The 16,700-nt window shown below is 44.1% G+C and overlaps 1 protein-coding gene and 8 non-coding genes across 9 annotated transcripts in view; 3 read left to right on the top strand and 6 right to left on the bottom strand.

Annotated features, from left to right (window-relative positions):
* The window catches only part of LOC130222051 (gastrula zinc finger protein XlCGF57.1-like), a 429,619-nt gene that overhangs the window by 83,613 nt on the left and 329,306 nt on the right, over positions 1-16,700 (top strand). The window lies entirely within an intron of this gene.
* Positions 3,033-3,105, bottom strand: trnaf-gaa (transfer RNA phenylalanine (anticodon GAA)). The gene has a single exon. It is a non-coding gene; the product is annotated as a tRNA-Phe (tRNA).
* trnai-aau (transfer RNA isoleucine (anticodon AAU)) lies at positions 3,194-3,267 on the bottom strand. Its single transcript has one exon. It is a non-coding gene; the product is annotated as a tRNA-Ile (tRNA).
* On the bottom strand, positions 11,808-11,880 carry trnac-aca (transfer RNA cysteine (anticodon ACA)). The gene has a single exon. It is a non-coding gene; the product is annotated as a tRNA-Cys (tRNA).
* trnae-cuc (transfer RNA glutamic acid (anticodon CUC)) lies at positions 13,950-14,021 on the top strand. Its single transcript has one exon. It is a non-coding gene; the product is annotated as a tRNA-Glu (tRNA).
* trnay-gua (transfer RNA tyrosine (anticodon GUA)) lies at positions 14,116-14,202 on the bottom strand. The gene is given in 2 exon segments: positions 14,116-14,151; positions 14,166-14,202. It is a non-coding gene; the product is annotated as a tRNA-Tyr (tRNA).
* On the bottom strand, positions 15,030-15,102 carry trnar-acg (transfer RNA arginine (anticodon ACG)). The gene has a single exon. It is a non-coding gene; the product is annotated as a tRNA-Arg (tRNA).
* Positions 15,752-15,823, top strand: trnae-cuc (transfer RNA glutamic acid (anticodon CUC)). The gene has a single exon. It is a non-coding gene; the product is annotated as a tRNA-Glu (tRNA).
* On the bottom strand, positions 15,918-16,004 carry trnay-gua (transfer RNA tyrosine (anticodon GUA)). The gene is given in 2 exon segments: positions 15,918-15,953; positions 15,968-16,004. It is a non-coding gene; the product is annotated as a tRNA-Tyr (tRNA).

Raw genomic sequence — 16,700 nt, 5'->3', positions numbered from 1 at the left:
CACTACCATCTAAGAGAGTGAGTGAGAAGAGCAAGCGACGTGGAAAAGTTATCTGATGAATGTTCAATAATGATTAGTTCGGAAACGCAAATAAATACACTGAAACCTTTGAACATCCTTAAGGTTTTGAAGAAGTGCACTCAAAGAAATGCATCCCGCTTGAGGCATGATGTGACAACTCTGTACTGTAGATAAAAATTTGATTCATTATTTTTTGTAAAAAAAAAAATACTTAGTGTGTTTTCACAAAATATTCTTATAACATTTTCATTTGTGTCGTGTGCCACACCTGCAAGAGCTGTGCTTCACATTGTGATGCAGCAAACACCAGTTCTTCATCATCTTCAGCAGTGGATCTGGAAGTGCCTGGAGCATAAATCTTAAAAATATTACTGTGAAAAATACACACAGCCAATGTACAATACGATGGTGCTTACTTACCAGTAGTAAAAAGCTGCCTTTGGGCCATACGTTTGGCTGGGGTTCTGCTGTAGGAGGAGGTACAGTGGACTGCAGTTTTGGATCTGGAAACAGAAAGTTTGACATAACAATAAATAAACACATATATAACTGCTGTTGGGATAATTCTGTTTCATGCTCAGTATTCACTCTCCTACTTACAGGGTTTAACAGGTGACATCAGTTTTTTTGCCAGCTGTGAAGGAGACAAGTGCTTGCCCCGTGCCAACAGCGATTTCACAGTGGCAGTCTGCTGTACACCTGTTTGGATGGCTGCAGGTGGAGGAGCAGGGACACTGGATGCTGCAGGTGAAGGTGCAGAGACACTGGATGCTGCAGGTGGAGGTGCAGAGACAGCAGCAGAAGCCAGTCTTTTCAGGACATACGTCTTGAAAAGTGCCATGTTGGTTTTTGGCCTGGCATCTGCCTTAACCAGGTACCTGATGAGGGCTTGAGCCTCCTTGTTCTGGTCCTCAAACACATCTTTCATGGACCGGCCCTTAAAGTCACCAAACTCCACCATCAAGCACCCTGTATCTCCTTTTGCCCTGGCTTCTGCTTGCATTTCCTGTTTCCTCTGGTACTTCTCTACTTCTTCTGCAATCTCCCTGATGGAGGAAGTGTACTGAAGAAACAGGTGTTTGTTTTCTGATAAGGGTGTTGTCTGCAGCTTCTCATCAGAAATGCTAAGCACCAGGTACACCGCATACCCCAGAGCATGCTCTAGGAGCCATCTAAATCTTTGGCCCTGGTACTTGCCAAACTGAATCTTGCAGTGAGCCAGAACTAAAAACTGGTCACTGGGGTCTCCACCATTGCTGCTGACAAAAGCAGTGGCCTCTGCCAGCACCTCTTTCTTGGGTTTGGCCCTTCCAGACTCCCTGCTTACAAGGCGCTCTACCTCTGCATATGGCCCCAAGTGGAGTGTGCTTGATGTCCCTGATTGGCGGCGGAAAATCGGGTATGCGTACATTTTTTCTGAAAAAAAAAAAACATTAGAGAGAACATTACCTAGAGCATTTAGAAAGATACATTTACATTAAGTGTGAAACAATAATTTAACAATGTAGACATAATCCATATTATTGCAGTAGTAAATATACTTCTGGTGAATTTTCTACAGATATGCCTAATATATGCATGGTAGTACAACTTAAAATTCATATAAATAAATGAGAAACAACAGAAATTAAAACATTAAGTTATAAAATACACATTAAACTCTTAAGTCTTTACATTATGACTATTTTATAAATAAAATGTTTGTACTTCAGCTATTTAATATAACTATTCTGTTGTGTAATATATCTGAAAACACAAGTAATAAAATAAACAAAATACAATATATGCTTATAATATTTTTACAATAGATTCATGAAATACAATACAATCTAATTACTAAATATATATCATATATTGTCATGAACAAGTGTTAAACTCAAATGTTTTTAAAGTTTGTGCAGTCGTTTTACTTAAAATAGAATTATTTTAAAAGTATAGAATTATTTGCTAAATTAAATGTTTAAGAAAAAACTTTTAAAAAACTCAACTGTAACTGTACATTTAAATACAGTAACGTTAACTTTTTAGAGTGTACACCGCAATAATAGGGCCTGATATTGCTAGGTCGAATGGGGGCATTTTGATTCTAAACAAATATCAGAACATTTTGTTTAATCATTTGACCAAATGGCGATGATTCCACCTTTTCTGATCACTAGCGACATTTTGCTCTGTATTTATCATGGGAAACATTACCGTTTTACAAGTTATGTAGAAAACATCTGCTATAACGTTACCTTGCTGTCGATTGTAACTTATCATTTAACAGAAATACACACAGTATAATAAACTAATAATAAAGTAGTGTTACATCTGGCTTACCTGATTCAAAGATGACGATTATAATAAAAGTGTCGTGTGATTGGTCAAAAGTAAGCCATCGAGGAAAAACGCGATTGGTCAAAAATACGTCACAGCAAAAAGAAATGCGATTGGTCAAAAGTAAGCCACTGAAGTGAAACGCGATTGGTCGAAATGACGTCAGCACAAAGACAAACGTGGTTGGTCAAAAGTAAGCCACCGAGGTGAGACGTGATTGGCTTATGTGGGCTTACTTTGGGCTTACTTTGGCTCTGTAGACGGGATGCTGCAGGCGCAAGCGAGAGGTAGCGGGATCGATGCCCGCATTCTCCACTTCTGTTTTCATGCCTTTCACACTGGCTTTTATTGCAAAGCTGGTTGCACCTGGAGGGTTTAGAGCGAATTTCCTTACGTCAGCTTTGCCGGTTCTGTGTAGTACTAATCATTGCAATCCTTCAGAAGCCCTATCAAGTCACAGTTTTCTTTTATTAGATGGCGCGTCCGCAGTGGGAAATCAAAGCACTAAATATATAGCAAAGTGCTGTCGATTAGCCCATAGGAATCATCACCAGAAGCGATGTGACCACCTGGGAGAAAGATAGCGTTTTGGTCAAATGGAAGCAGGTGGACTTGAGGGTGAAGCGGCTAGGCTTTTTGGGTGACTTTCATTCAACTGACCCTGTGCCCAAAACAGAACAACAACATTGCTTTGCCGAAACCCGGGATCGAACCAGGGACCTTTAGATCTTCAGTCTAACGATCTCCCAACTGAGCTATTTCGGCTGCCATGACACAGCTTTCCTGCAGCAGGGATGTCTGTGAGACCAAGCTGAGCCCTTAAGTGCATCTGAGGCATAAGAGAGTAAAAATTTGGCCAGTACGGGTATCGAACCCGCGACCTTGGCGTTATTAGCACCACGCTCTAACCAACTGAGCTAACCGGCCGTTTTCTTACCAGTGTGCTGGAAAACCCAGAGTTAGTGTCATTCTAAGTGGTTGCTAGGCGGTTGCTAAGGTGTTTCTAGGTGGTTGCTAGGCGGTTGCTAAGGTGTTGCTAGGTGGTTGCTAAGGTGTTGCTAGGTGGTTGCTATGCAGTTGCTAAGGTGTTGCTAGGCGGTTGCTAAGGTGTTGCTAGGCTGTTGTTAGGTGGTTGCTAAGGTGTTGCTAGGTGGTTGCTAGGCGGTTGCTGAGGTGTTGCTAGGTGGTTGCTAGGCGGTTGCTAAGGTGTTGCTAGGTGGTTGCTAGGCGGTTGCTAAGGTGTTGCTAGGTGGTTGCTAGGCGGTTGCTAAGGTGTTGCTGGGTGGTTGCTATGTGGTTGCTAAGGTGTTGCTAGGTGGTTGCTATGCAGTTGCTAAGGTGTTGCTAGGCGGTTGCTAAGTTTTGCTAGGTGGTTGCTAAGGTGTTGCTAGGTGGTTGCTAGGCAGTTGCTAGGTGGTTGTTATGCGGTTGCTAAGGTGTTGCTAGGCGGTTGCTAAGGTGTTGCTAGGTGGTTGCTAGGGTGTTGCTAGGTGGTTGCTAAGTTGTTGCTAGGCTGTTGCTAAGGTGTTGCTAGGTGGTTGCTAGGCGGTTGCTGAGGTGTTGCTAGGTGGTTGCTAGGCGGTTGCTAAGGTGTTGCTAGGCGGTTGCTAAGGTGTTGCTAGGTGGTGAATATGCGGTTGCTAAGGTGTTGCTAGGTGGTTTCTAGGCGGTTACAAAGGTGTTGCTAGGCGGTTGCTAAGGTGTTGCTAGGCTGTTGCTAGGTGGTTGCTAAGGTGTTGCTAGGTGGTTCCTAGGCGGTTGCTGAGGTGTTGCTAGGTGGTTGCTAGGCGGTTGCTAAGGTGTTGCTAGGCGGTTGCTAAGGTGTTGCTAGGTGATTGCTAGGCGGTTGCTAAGGTGTTGCTAGGTGGTGGGTATGCGGTTGCTAAGGTGTTGCTAGGTGGTTTCTAGGCGGTTGCAAAGGTGTTGCTAGGCGGTTGCTAAAGTGTTGCTAAGCTGTTGCTAGGTGGTTGCTAAGGTGTTGCTAGGTGGTTGCTAAGTTGTTGCTAGGCTGTTGCTAAGGTGTTGCTAGGTGGTTGCTAGGCGGTTGCTGAGGTGTTGCTAGGTGGTTGCTAGGCGGTTGCTAAGGTGTTGCTAGGTGGTTTCTAGGCGGTTGCTAAGGTGTTGCTAGGTGGTGAATATGCGGTTGCTAAGGTGTTGCTAGGTGGTTTCTAGGCGGTTACAAAGGTGTTGCTAGGCGGTTGCTAAGGTGTTGCTAGGCTGTTGCTAGGTGGTTGCTAAGGTGTTGCTAGGGTGTTCCTAGGCGGTTGCTGAGGTGTTGCTAGGTGGTTGCTAGGCGGTTGCTAAGGTGTTGCTAGGCGGTTGCTAAGGTGTTGCTAGGTGGTTGCTAGGCGGTTGCTAAGGTGTTGCTGGGTGGTTGCTAAGTTGTTGCTAGGTGGTTGCTAAGGTGTTGCTAGGTGGTTGCTAGGCAGTTGCTAGGTGGTTGCTATGCGGTTGTTGAGGTGTTGCTAGGTGGTTGCTAGGCGGTTAATAAGGTGTTGCTAGGTGGTTGCTAGGCGGTTGCTAAGGTGTTGCTAGGTGGTTGCTAGGCGGTTGCTAAGGTGTTGCTGGGTGGCTGCTAAGGTGTTGCTAGGTGGTTGCTATGCAGTTGCTAAGGTGTTGTTAGGCGGTTGCTAAGTTGTTGCTAGGTGGTTGCTAAGGTGTTGCTAGGCAGTTGCTAGGTGGTTGCTATGCGGTTGGTAAGGTGTTGCTAGGCGGTTGCTAAGGTGTTGCTAGGTGGTTGCTAGGGTGTTGCTAGGTAGTTGCTAAGATGTTGCTAGGCGGTTGCTAAGGTGTTGCTAGGTGGTTGCTATGCGGTTGCTAAGGTGTTGCTAGGTGGTTGCTAAGGTGTTGCTAGGTGGTTGCTAGGGTGTTGCTAGGTGGTTGCTAAAATGTTGCTAGGCGGTTGCTAAGGTGTTGCTAGGTGGTTGCTATGCGGTTGCTAAGGTGTTGCTAGGTGGTTGCTAGGCGGTTGCTAAGGTGTTGCTAGGTGGTTGCTAGGGTGTTGCTAGGTGGTTGCCAAGGTGTTGCTAGGTGGTTGCTAAGATGTTGCTAGGCGGTTGCTAAGGTGGTTGCCAAGGTGTTGCTAAGTGGTTGCTAAGGTGTTGCTAGGTGGTTGCTAGGCGGTTGCTAAGGTGTTGCTAGGTGGTTGCTAAGGTGTTGCTAGGTGGTTGCTAGGCAGTTGCTAAGGTGTTGCTAGGTGGTTGCTAAGGTGTTGCTAGGTGGTGGGTATGCGGTTGCTAAGGTGTTGCTAAGGTGGTTGCTAGGCAGTTGCTAGGCGGTTGCTAAGGTGTTGCTAGGTGGTTGCTAAGGTGTTGCTAGGTGGTTGCTAGGCGGTTGCTAAGGCGTTGCTAGGTGGTTGCTAAGGCGTTGCTAGGTGGTTGCTATGTGGTTACTAGGCAGTTGCTAAGGAGTTGCTAGGTGGTTGCTAGGCGGTTGCTAAGGCGTTTCTAGGTGGTTGCTAAGACGTTGCTAGGTGTTTGCTAAGGTATTGCTAGGCGGTTGCGCCAGGAGTCTTTTATCCTGGACCACTTTTGTTGTGTTTTTATACATTTTTGTGATGTAGGCTTCATCTTCATCTGACAGTTTGTCAACACGACACAGACCAACATTTCTCTCACGATGACCACAAATAATCTTCGGATGTTTTCCCTAATTGCCTTGCCCGTTTGGTCTTCTCCCTTTGATGATTTTGTTTAGATGCCTTCCTCTTTCTCCCAACAGCAGCTGAAATGACCGGCTCCAATCCGTCATTGAAATCCATGATGTTAGCTTGACTCTGGAGCTTTTTTGATTCTCTGACTGACAGACAGCTGTTGATCAGTGACGTAGCTTACGTGACTGACAGCTCGTCGACAGAATAAACAATTAAATGGTAAAGGTTTTTTGGTTAGCCTATTGAATCCTGTGTTTTTTGTTTTGATTTTATCTCTAAATCAACGAGCAAACTCGGAGCACTTCCCCAGCGGTGACTCTCTTCCCACAGGATGCTGAGCTCGCACAGATTCCTGAACGATCTATATCCGTTATATCGCACTTTGTAAAGAGACTAGTCTGGTGGATATCGCTTTTTGTGAAAAAATACATTTTGTACTCGGCCTAAAGTGTACATTCTTATATGTTATTAATGGCAGCGATTCACACATAGATTAAGGTACATCTGAACAGTGATTTCCAATAATAAAATCCAAGTGTCAAAAAAATGGCATTTATCGCATTTTGCAACCAAAATCTTCATATATATGTATGACTTTTACTAACCAGCAATGTTAGGTGGGCAAAATAGAAACTGAAAGAAGAGACTTTAAAACAAATAGAGTTTTGAAGCCTAATATGAGTTTAATAATCTCAGTCACACTTTAAAATAAACTCTATACCAACGTTTTCAAATATAAGATTTGGGATTATATACTAGATCTCATTTTAATGTTTTTATTTTTATTAAATGTTCAAAAAGATATACAAAGTGGGCCTTACATGCATAAACAAGCATGAAGTACCAGGCCCTGCTCCACAGGGGGGCCCAATCAGAAGCTTGGCCCACCCTGGTCCCACATCAGATAACAATTTTTTGCGATGCATTTCATAACTGTGAAAGCAGCTTACGATGTGACCGTGAGCTTTAAAAACATGTTTCGGCAAACCAGAGTCATTTACAATCTTGATTAAAGTATTCCGTTTGAATCATTTTAAACCAATCAAGCTGCATTAGATAAAGAGAACCTAATTCAGCATCGAGCTCAGATTTCTGTGCGCATCACACATCTCAGCGCGTATTACCAAGCGCACTTCCCTTTTATATCATTTCATGCAGTCGTAATTCATTCAACAGAAAGTCTTAAAGAAAGGGAAGTTTATGCAAAGTGCAACATACAAAATTCAAACGCGTGTAAAGCACTTTGTTGCAGTTTGAGACAAAATATCAATATTTGGATACATATCCACACATAATCTTGCTTTCGCTTTGCTCTTTAAATGAGATCTCTTCTCTTGACGCATGCCGCTGCGTCCCTCACTGCGTGTCCCTCACTTATATAAACAATATCCAGATGTTAGTAACTGAACTCATTTCAATATCACTGACTCGATTAATTAGGAAAGTCATGTAAAGTGCTGTCGATTGGCGTGTTGTCATTTCCCCCCTTTAAATCTCTCGAATTATTATATGCAATCTCCTCAGTTATTGGACTTTTTAACTGACGAGGGAAAAACATCAAAAACAGATTCACTAGACGACTTAAACTGCTCCTGTTCACTGTTGTGTTTAAAGATAGTGTAATGCAATAATGAAAATTCAGGATTCAATAATGAATATAGCGAATTCAAGATGTTCAGGTTGACACACACACAGATTTCTATGATAAAGCAGGCGAAACACCATCTGTGCGTAAATGTTAAATAAATTCTGAAAAATGTTTGTGATAGGCTAAAGGCTCGTACACACCGGGACGCTTATCGTTTGCGTTTATCGTCAACGTTTTTCAAGACGTTTTTCCGGATTTAAACCCAAGCGATTTGTGTGAAGCAGAAGAGTACGCAAAATCACTCCTTGACATTAGATGGCGCTACACAACTTTAAGCTTCTGACACCCGCTTGTAACACAGAAGAAGAAGACAAAGTTGACACGCTTGTTGTTATGGATGGTTCAAACAGCAGCTCCAGCTCTAGCGATGAAGAAATGAATATTGTTTAAAGAGCAATAAGCAGCTTCACATTCATATCGCCGCTGGGTGTCTTCTTCAATGTGCGCTCGCATTAACAGCTTTGCGCTTGAGCGCCTCCAAGTGCTGTTTACTGTAACTTCAGCAGCTCCGTGCACATAAACAAATGTGCCAACCTGATTTGGTGGAGAAGGTTTTAACGTGGCGCGTCAAAACAAAAAAACGAGCATGAGGCGTTTTTTTTAAATGATGCTTTTACGTCTGCCGTTTTGCTCGTTGGTGTGCACGATCACATTGACGCCCTTTATTTAGTCACGAGGCATTAAACGTTGACGGAAAACTCGAGCAAAAAGCATTCCGCTGTGCACGGGCCTTTAAAATGATCATGTATTAGCGATCTACCACTAACAAGTAGGCTAATATGCAAAGATCTGCTATTCAAACATTTGATTATAGTTATTAAGAAATACACATAAATCACAAAGTATAGAAAAGGTAATCGAATGTTGTCATTTTTTGAAGGTATTATCTCAGAGCTGGAAATTCCAGCATCGCAACAACACTACAGTTACTGTAAACATTATTATATGCATTTAAAGCAATATGGGTGATTATATCGCATGTATATTTGATATTTCAGAATGTTGAAGAATAAAACTTTAAAAACAGCAATTATTTCCAGCATCTTAGTGAAAGCGTATTTAGCTTTTATAATTCAGCTTTTGCCAAACATAAATGAATAAATGTTTTACTTTTAGGGAATACAAGGTTTTTCTTATATATTATTTGTCAACTCTGTTATGGATGAATTTAGTAATAAAAATATATCATAGCAAGAAAATGATTATGGGTAGTTACTAAATTGTAACTGAATTGACAGTAATAATATTTAGTTTTAGTAAACTTTTTAGCCAAACATTCTACTTGAAGTGGAAAGATCATATGACACTAATGAAATCAGGATTAAAATATTTTGACAATTGTCCAATATGTAATTAATAAAATATTCAGTTTTCCTTTTGTAATTGGTGTAACAGTATTGGCAGTTTATAGTTTATAAATGTAAAATTAAAATGATGCACAATGATACAAGATGGGAAAAATACACTGACTAATTAGGAGATTTTTTTTCAGAATTCTGACTTTTTACAGTGATTTATGAAAATGATGAACGCATTTTTTTAATAATCAAAAATGTAATTTTTTTAAAAGCTGAAAAAAGGATGGCTCTAAATATACCTGCAACCATAGAATTACCCATAGAAGTTCATGGAGAGCAACATGTTTTCTGGAGTTTTCTTGCAACAGCTGCAAACATCACTCTCTTACACACATACTCAATTCAATTCAATTCACCTTTATTTGTAAAGCCCTTTTACAATGTAGATTGTGTCAAAGCAGCTTCACATAGAAGATCATAGTAAATTGAAAGTGTAGTTCAGTTTTCAGTGTTTAAATTCAATTCAGTTTAGCTCAGTTCAGTGTGGTTTAATAATCAATACTGAGAGGTATTAAACTGGTATTGGTGGAGAACTATGCTTACTAATGGTTGTCTAGCTTTTAAAAATATGTGAAAAGGCACCATTCAGATGTAACAATTGTAATGATTTGGGAAATCAAGCATGTATTGTTATAGACACCTTTGCTTATTTGTCTTAAGAGATGTACGGCAGGTCCTGTTTATGTAATGCTTTAGGCTATCAAGTTGGTATTGGCATGAACAGCTATACCTGTTAACAGGTTTCTTATATGTAAAACAATTCTATCCAGTTAATGGTCTGGCCTATTAGACAGCTATTAATAAAGATAACTGCACATGATGATGATCCATTTATTTAAATGAATATGTGACCCAGATATTTAAATTTCATTGTTGAAAACAAGTTACAGGAGTAAGTGCAGTTGTTGTTTTATGAGATGTCCACCACTGTAATTACACCATAGTGAAAAAGAAGTTTGAGAAATGCTGTAGTTGGTGTAGGTGGAGCAGGTTAATCTCATTAAAAGTTCTGCATTGTGTAGATATGAAAGTGAACTCTTGTCATTGAATTACCCTGTATAACAAGTTACATTTTGATAGTTAGAATCTATAGACCAGGGCTGTACAAACTACGGCGGCCCGCGAGGTTTTTTATAAATATCAATAGAATTTGGCCCGCTATACAAAAATGAACATTCAATGAATGCATTATTCAATGAATAACCACCGGGTGTCGCTATCACATGCCTTCAATTAGGCAGCAGATCCTGTTATGAAGTAAAACAAACCGAACAAACCAAAGGAAACATAATTCAGGGCTTGACAGACTGCCAGGGTCAGTGTGCGAGACGCTTGGGCCAGTGTACAGAATGTTACTGGCCCAATCAGGCCAGTGCTGCCTTGTCCACAAGTTTGGCTGTGACTGTCTGTCAATTGTGTGTAAATACAATCTTAGGGTGCTTTCACACATAGACGTTTGTTTCGGAATCTGTCTTGTTTGCCCCGTTAGCGCAATTCGTTTGGCATATGTGAATTCAGCAATCTCGCTCACATCCGCGCCAAATCAATCGGTCCAAGATCGCCTGAATGAGATGGTCTCTGCTCGATTAAGCCGATCGATTGTAGTGAGAAAACAAAACAATGCAACTAACGACCCAGGCCATCACAGTGTATTATGATTGTGTAATAGCCGTATATATTATACGGCAATACAAAGAGAGAATGAGTAAACCAAGACGTCATTCCTACCGGTAAATGTTGTTTAAATGCTGTGCTTGTTATTATGGCAAGTTGTGGTGTCGCTAGGATGCTCTCACAGAGCATGTGAGAGTCCCTTCCTTTTCACCTCTATGGTACACTTTGAGCTCTAACGACAAAGATATGTTTGAACTGCACAGGCATGAAAGCAGCTCTGAGCGCAAAAGACCTCCTTCGAGCCAGAGACCTAAGGATTGCCAACAACCCACCTACAGTCCTTCGCTCCACCAACTGAGCTATCGAAGGCTTATGAGAGTTTTCCACAAGCCCACCCTCTTAAGGTTGCTGCAGTCTGACTGCTGGCCAAAAAGGGAAGCAAAAACGCTCGAGCCTTCCTATACCGGGAGTCCAAGCCGGGCCGCTGGGTGAAAACCAGGAATCCTGACCCCTCGACCATATGGGAACTATCACTTGTGAGGGCCGGTCTGCACAATCTTCAGTTCTTTCTGATCTCATACACAGTCTCATGGTTTCCGTAAGCTAGAATCTTCTCATCCATAGTCATAAGCGTTATCCTTTGTGCCACTGGCACTCTGTTCAGCACCTTGTTAGCACATTGTTTGAAACAAGGACAAGGCTCTGTCAACCTGGAGTTCCGTCACCACACATTCTGCTTTGTTTTTATGGCAAGAGGTTGTGTGGATGGGATGCTCTTACAGGATTCCTGACAGTCCCTCCATAGAAGACCTGAGATCCAGGGTCGGAGACTCTCTCCTCTCCAAGAGGAGGTTAAAAGCCCTAGTTTATTTTATGCATGTTTTATCAGAGCACTTAGGTATTGCTGCAGCTCAGAGACTTACAAGAGGAAGAGATTACGCTGCAAGTTGGCTGGGTGACTTCAAAGTGGTAGGGACTTTTGCAAAAAGTTGGCTGGGTTTACGGTTGGTGTAGCTGTAGTAGACGTTAAGAAAAATCAGCAGTTGGGACAGCCTTTGAAACCAGGGGAGCACCCCACGGGCTCTGTGCTGGCGGCCCCAGAAACTCGATTCACTCCAGAGTGGAACTGAACAGCTCCAGCGGGGGGAAAGGCGACCGCAGTGCACTGACTGACAGCAAAGCAAAAAGACCAAAGCGAGCCAGCCAGGAGTTGAACCTAGAATCTTCTGATCTGTAGTCTGACGCGTTATCCATTGCGCCACTGGCCCTCTCAGCTTAGTTTGTCATCGTTAGCTTGTTGCTTGTAATAAGGACACGGCTCTGTCAACACGGAGTTGATTCAACACATGCTGTGCTTTGTTATTATGGCAAGTTGTGGTGTCGATAGGATGCTCTCACAGAGCATGTGACAGTCCCTCCCTAGAAGAACTGTGATCCAGGGTCTGAGACTTTCTCCTCGCCAGGAGGAGGTTACAAGCATTAGATTTATTTTTAACAGAGCAGCTGCAGCATACTTGCGTGGAGGCCCACAGTTAGGCTTGAGGGCAAAATTCTGCCAGCCTTCCCAGGTGGTCTACCGAAGGCTTACGAGAGCTTTCCACAAGCCCACCCTCTTAAGGTTGCTGTCTGCTTAGTTTGTCATCATTAGCTTGTTGCTTGTAATAAGGACACGGCTCTGTCAACACGGAGTTGATTCAACACATGCTGTGCTTTGTTATTATGGCAAGTTGTGGTGTCGATAGGATGCTCTCACAGAGCATGTGACAGTCCCTCCCTAGAAGAACTGTGATCCAGGGTCTGAGACTTTCTCCTCGCCAGGAGGAGGTTACAAGCATTAGATTTGTTTTTAACAGAGCAGCTGCAGTATACTTGCGTGGAGGCCCACAGTTAGGCTTGAGGGCAAAATTCTGCCAGCCTTCCCTGGTGGTCTACCGAAGGCTTACGAGAGCTTTTCACAAGCCCACCCTCTTAAGGTTGCTGTCTGCTTAGTTTGTCATCGTTAGCTTGTTGCTTGTAATAAGGACACGGCTCTGTCAACACAGAGTTCATTCAACACATGCTGTGCTTTGTTATTATGGCAAGTTGTGGTGTCGATAGGATGCTCTCACAGAGCATATGACAGTCCCTCCCTAGAAGAACTGTGATCCAGGGTCTGAGACTTTCTCCTCGCCAAGAGGAGGTTACAAGCATTAGATTTATTTTTGACAGAGCAGCTGCAGCATACTTGCGTGGAGGCCCACAGTTAGGCTTGAGGGCAAAATTCTGCCAGCCTTCCCTGGTGGTCTACCGAAGGCTTACAAGAGCTTTCCACAAGCCCACCCTCTTAAGGTTGCTGTCTGCTTAGTTTGTCATCGTTAGCTTGTTGCTTGTAATAAGGACACGGCTCTGTCAACACGGAGTTCATTCAACACATGCTGTGCTTTGTTATTATGGCAAGTTGTGGTGTCGATAGGATGCTCTCACAGAGCATGTGACAGTCCCTCCCTAGAAGAACTGTGATCCAGGGTCTGAGACTTTCTCCTCGCCAGGAGGAGGTTACAAGCATTAGATTTATTTTTAACAGAGCAGCTGCAGCATACTTGCGTGGAGGCCCACAGTTAGGCTTGAGGGCAAAATTCTGCCAGCCTTCCCTGGTGGTCTACCGAAGGCTTACGAGAGCTTTCCACAAACCCACCCTTTTAAGGTTGCTGTCTGCTTAGTTTGTCATCGTTAGCTTGTTGCTTGTAATAAGGACACGGCTCTGTCAACACGGAGTTGATTCAACACATGCTGTGCTTTGTTATTATGGCAAGTTGTGGTGTCGATAGGATGCTCTCACAGAGCATGTGACAGTCCCTCCCTAGAAAAACTGTGATCCAGGGTCTGAGACTTTCTCCTCGCCAGAAGGAGGTTACAAGCATTAGATTTATTTTTGACAGAGCAGCTGCAGCATACTTGCGTGGAGGCCCACAGTTAGGCTTGAGGGCAAAATTCTGCCAGCCTTCCCTGGTGGTCTACCGAAGGCTTACGAGAGCTTTCCACAAGCCCAGCCTCTTAAGGTTGCTGTCTGCTTAGTTTGTCATCGTTAGCTTGTTGCTTGTAATAAGGACACGGCTCTGTCAACACGGAGTTCATTCAACACATGCTGTGCTTTGTTATTATGGCAAGTTGTGGTGTCGATAGGATGCTCTCACAGAGCATGTGACAGTCCCTCCCTAGAAGAACTGTGATCCAGGGTCTGAGACATTCTCCTCGCCAGGAGAAGGTTACAAGCATTAGATTTATTTTTGACAGAGCAGCTGCAGCATACTTGCGTGGAGGCCCACAGTTAGGCTTGAGGGCAATATTCTGCCAGCCTTCCCTGGTGGTCTAGTGGTTAGGATTCGGCGCTCTCACCGCCGCGGCCCGGGTTCGATTCCCGGTCAGGGAACTTCCTTTTCACCTCTATGGTGAACTTTGAGCTCTAGCGACAAAGATATTTTCGAACTGCACATGTATGAAAGCAGCTCTGAGCGCAAAAGATCTCCTTCGAGCCGGAGTCGAACCAGCGACCTAAGGATTGCCAACAACCCACCTACAGTCCTCCGCTCTACCAACTGAGCTATCGAAGGCTTATGAGAGTTTTCCACAAGCCCACTCTCTTAAGGTTGCTGCAGTCTGACTGCTGGCCAAAAAGGGCAGAAGCAAAAACGCTCAAGCCTTCCTATAGCGGGAGTCCAAGCCGGGCCGCTGGGTGAAAACCAGGAATCCTGACCGCTAGACCATATGGGAGATATCACTTGTGAGGGCCAGTCTGCACAAACTTTAGTTCTTTCTGATCTCATATAGTCTCATGGTTTCCGTAAGCTAGAATCTTCTCATCCATAGTCATAAGCGTTATCCTTTGTGCCACTGGCACTCTGTTCAGCACTGTGTTAGAACATTGTTTGAAACAAGGACAAGGCTCTGTCAACCTGGAGTTCCGTCACCACACAGTCTGCTTTGTTTTTATGGCAAGAGGTTGTGTGGATGGGATGCTCTTACAGGATTCCTGACAGTCCCTCCATAGAAGACCTGAGATCCAGGGTCGGAGACTCTCTCCTCTCCAAGAGGAGGTTAAAAGCCCTAGTTTATTTTATGCATGTTTTATCAGAGCACTTAGGTATTGCTGCAGCTCAGAGACTTACAAGAGGAAGAGATTACGCTGCAAATTGGCTGGGTGACTTCAAAGTGGTAGGGACTTTTGCAAAAAGTTGGCTGGGTTTACGGTTGGTGTAGCTGTAGTAGACGTTAAGAAAAATCAGAAGTTGGGACAGCCTTTGAAACCAGAGGAGTACCACACGGGCTCTGTGCTGGCGGCCCCAGAAACTCGATTTACTCCAGAGTGGAACTGAACAGCTCCAGCGGGGGGAAAGGCGACCGCAGTGCACTGACTGACAGCAAAGCAAAAAGACCAAAGCGAGCCAGCCAGGAGTCGATCCTAGAATCTTCTGATCCGTAGTCAGACGCGTTATCCATTGCGCCACTGGCCCTCTCAGCTTAGCTTGTCATCGTTAGCTTGTTGCTTGTAATAAGGACACGGCTCTGTCAACACGGAGTTCATTCAACACATGCTGTGCTTTGTTATTATGGCAAGTTGTGGGGTCGATAGGATGCTCTCACAGAGCATGTGACAGTCCCTCCCTAGAAGAACTGTGATCCAGGGTCTGAGACTTTCTCCTCGCCAGGAGGAGGTGACAAGCATTAGATTTATTTTTGACAGAGCAGCTGCAGTATACTTGCGTGGAGGCCCACAGTTAGGCTTGAGGGCAAAATTCTGCCAGCCTTCCCTGGTGGTCTACCGAAGGCTTACGAGAGCTTTCCACAAGCCCACCTTCTTAAGGTTGCTGTCTGCTTAGTTTGTCATCGTTAGCTTGTTGCTTGTAACAAGGACACGGCTCTGTCAACACAGAGTTCATTCAACACATGCTGTGCTTTGTTATTATGGCAAGTTGTGGTGTCGATAGGATGCTCTCACAGAGCATGTGACAGTCCCTCCCTAGAAGAACTGTGATCCAGGGTCTGAGACTTTCTCCTCGCCAGGAGGAGGTTACAAGCATTAGATTTATTTTTGACAGAGCAGCTGCAGCATACTTGCGTGGAGGCCCACAGTTAGGCTTGAGGGCAATATTCTGCCAGCCTTCCCTGGTGGTCTAGTGGTTAGGATTCGGCGCTCTCACCGCCGCGGCCCGGGTTCGATTCCCGGTCAGGGAACTTCCTTTTCACCTCTATGGTGAACTTTGAGCTCTAGCGACAAAGATATTTTCGAACTGCACATGTATGAAAGCAGCTCTCAGCGCAAAAGATCTCCTTCGAGCCGGAGTTGAACCAACGACCTAAGGATTGCCAACAACCCACCTACAGTCCTCCGCTCCACCAACTGAGCTATCGAAGGCTTACGAGAGCTTTCCACAAGCCCACCCTCTTAAGGTTGCTGCAGTCCGACTGCTGGCCAAAAAGGGCAGAAGCAAAAACGCTCAAGCCTTCCTATAGCGGGAGTCCAAGCCGGGCCGCTCGGTGAAAACCAGGAATCCTGACCGCTAGACCATATGGGAGATATCACTTGTGATGGCCAGTCTGCACAAACTTCAGTTCTTTCTGATCTCATATAGTCTCATGGTTTCCGTAAGCTAGAATCTTCTCATCCATAGTCATAAGCGTTATCCTTTGTGCCACTGGCACTCTGTTCAGCACTTTGTTAGAACATTGTTTGAAACAAGGACAAGGCTCTGTCAACCTGGAGTTCCGTCACCACACAGTCTGCTTTGTTTTTATGGCAAGAGGTTGTGTGGATGGGATGCTCTTACAGGATTCCTGACAGTCCCTCCATAGAAGACCTGAGATCCAGGGTCGGAGACTCTCTCCTCTCCAAGAGGAGGTTAAAAGCTATAGTTTATTTTATGCATGTTTTATCAGAGCACTTAGGTATTGCTGCAGCTCAGAGACTTACAAGAGGAAGAGATTACGCTGCAAATTGGCTGGGTGACTTCAAAGTGGTAGGGACTTTTGCAAAAAGTTGGCTGGGTTTACGGTTGGTGTAGCTGTAGTAGACGTTAAGAAAAATCAGAAATTGGGACAGCCTTTGAAACCA

Source organism: Danio aesculapii, chromosome 4 (genome assembly GCF_903798145.1).
Source record: "Danio aesculapii chromosome 4, fDanAes4.1, whole genome shotgun sequence".
Classification (NCBI taxonomy): Eukaryota; Metazoa; Chordata; class Actinopteri; order Cypriniformes; family Danionidae; genus Danio; species Danio aesculapii.
The sequence above is the reverse complement of the archived record's forward strand: the minus strand, read 5'-3'. Positions and strand labels throughout refer to the sequence as shown.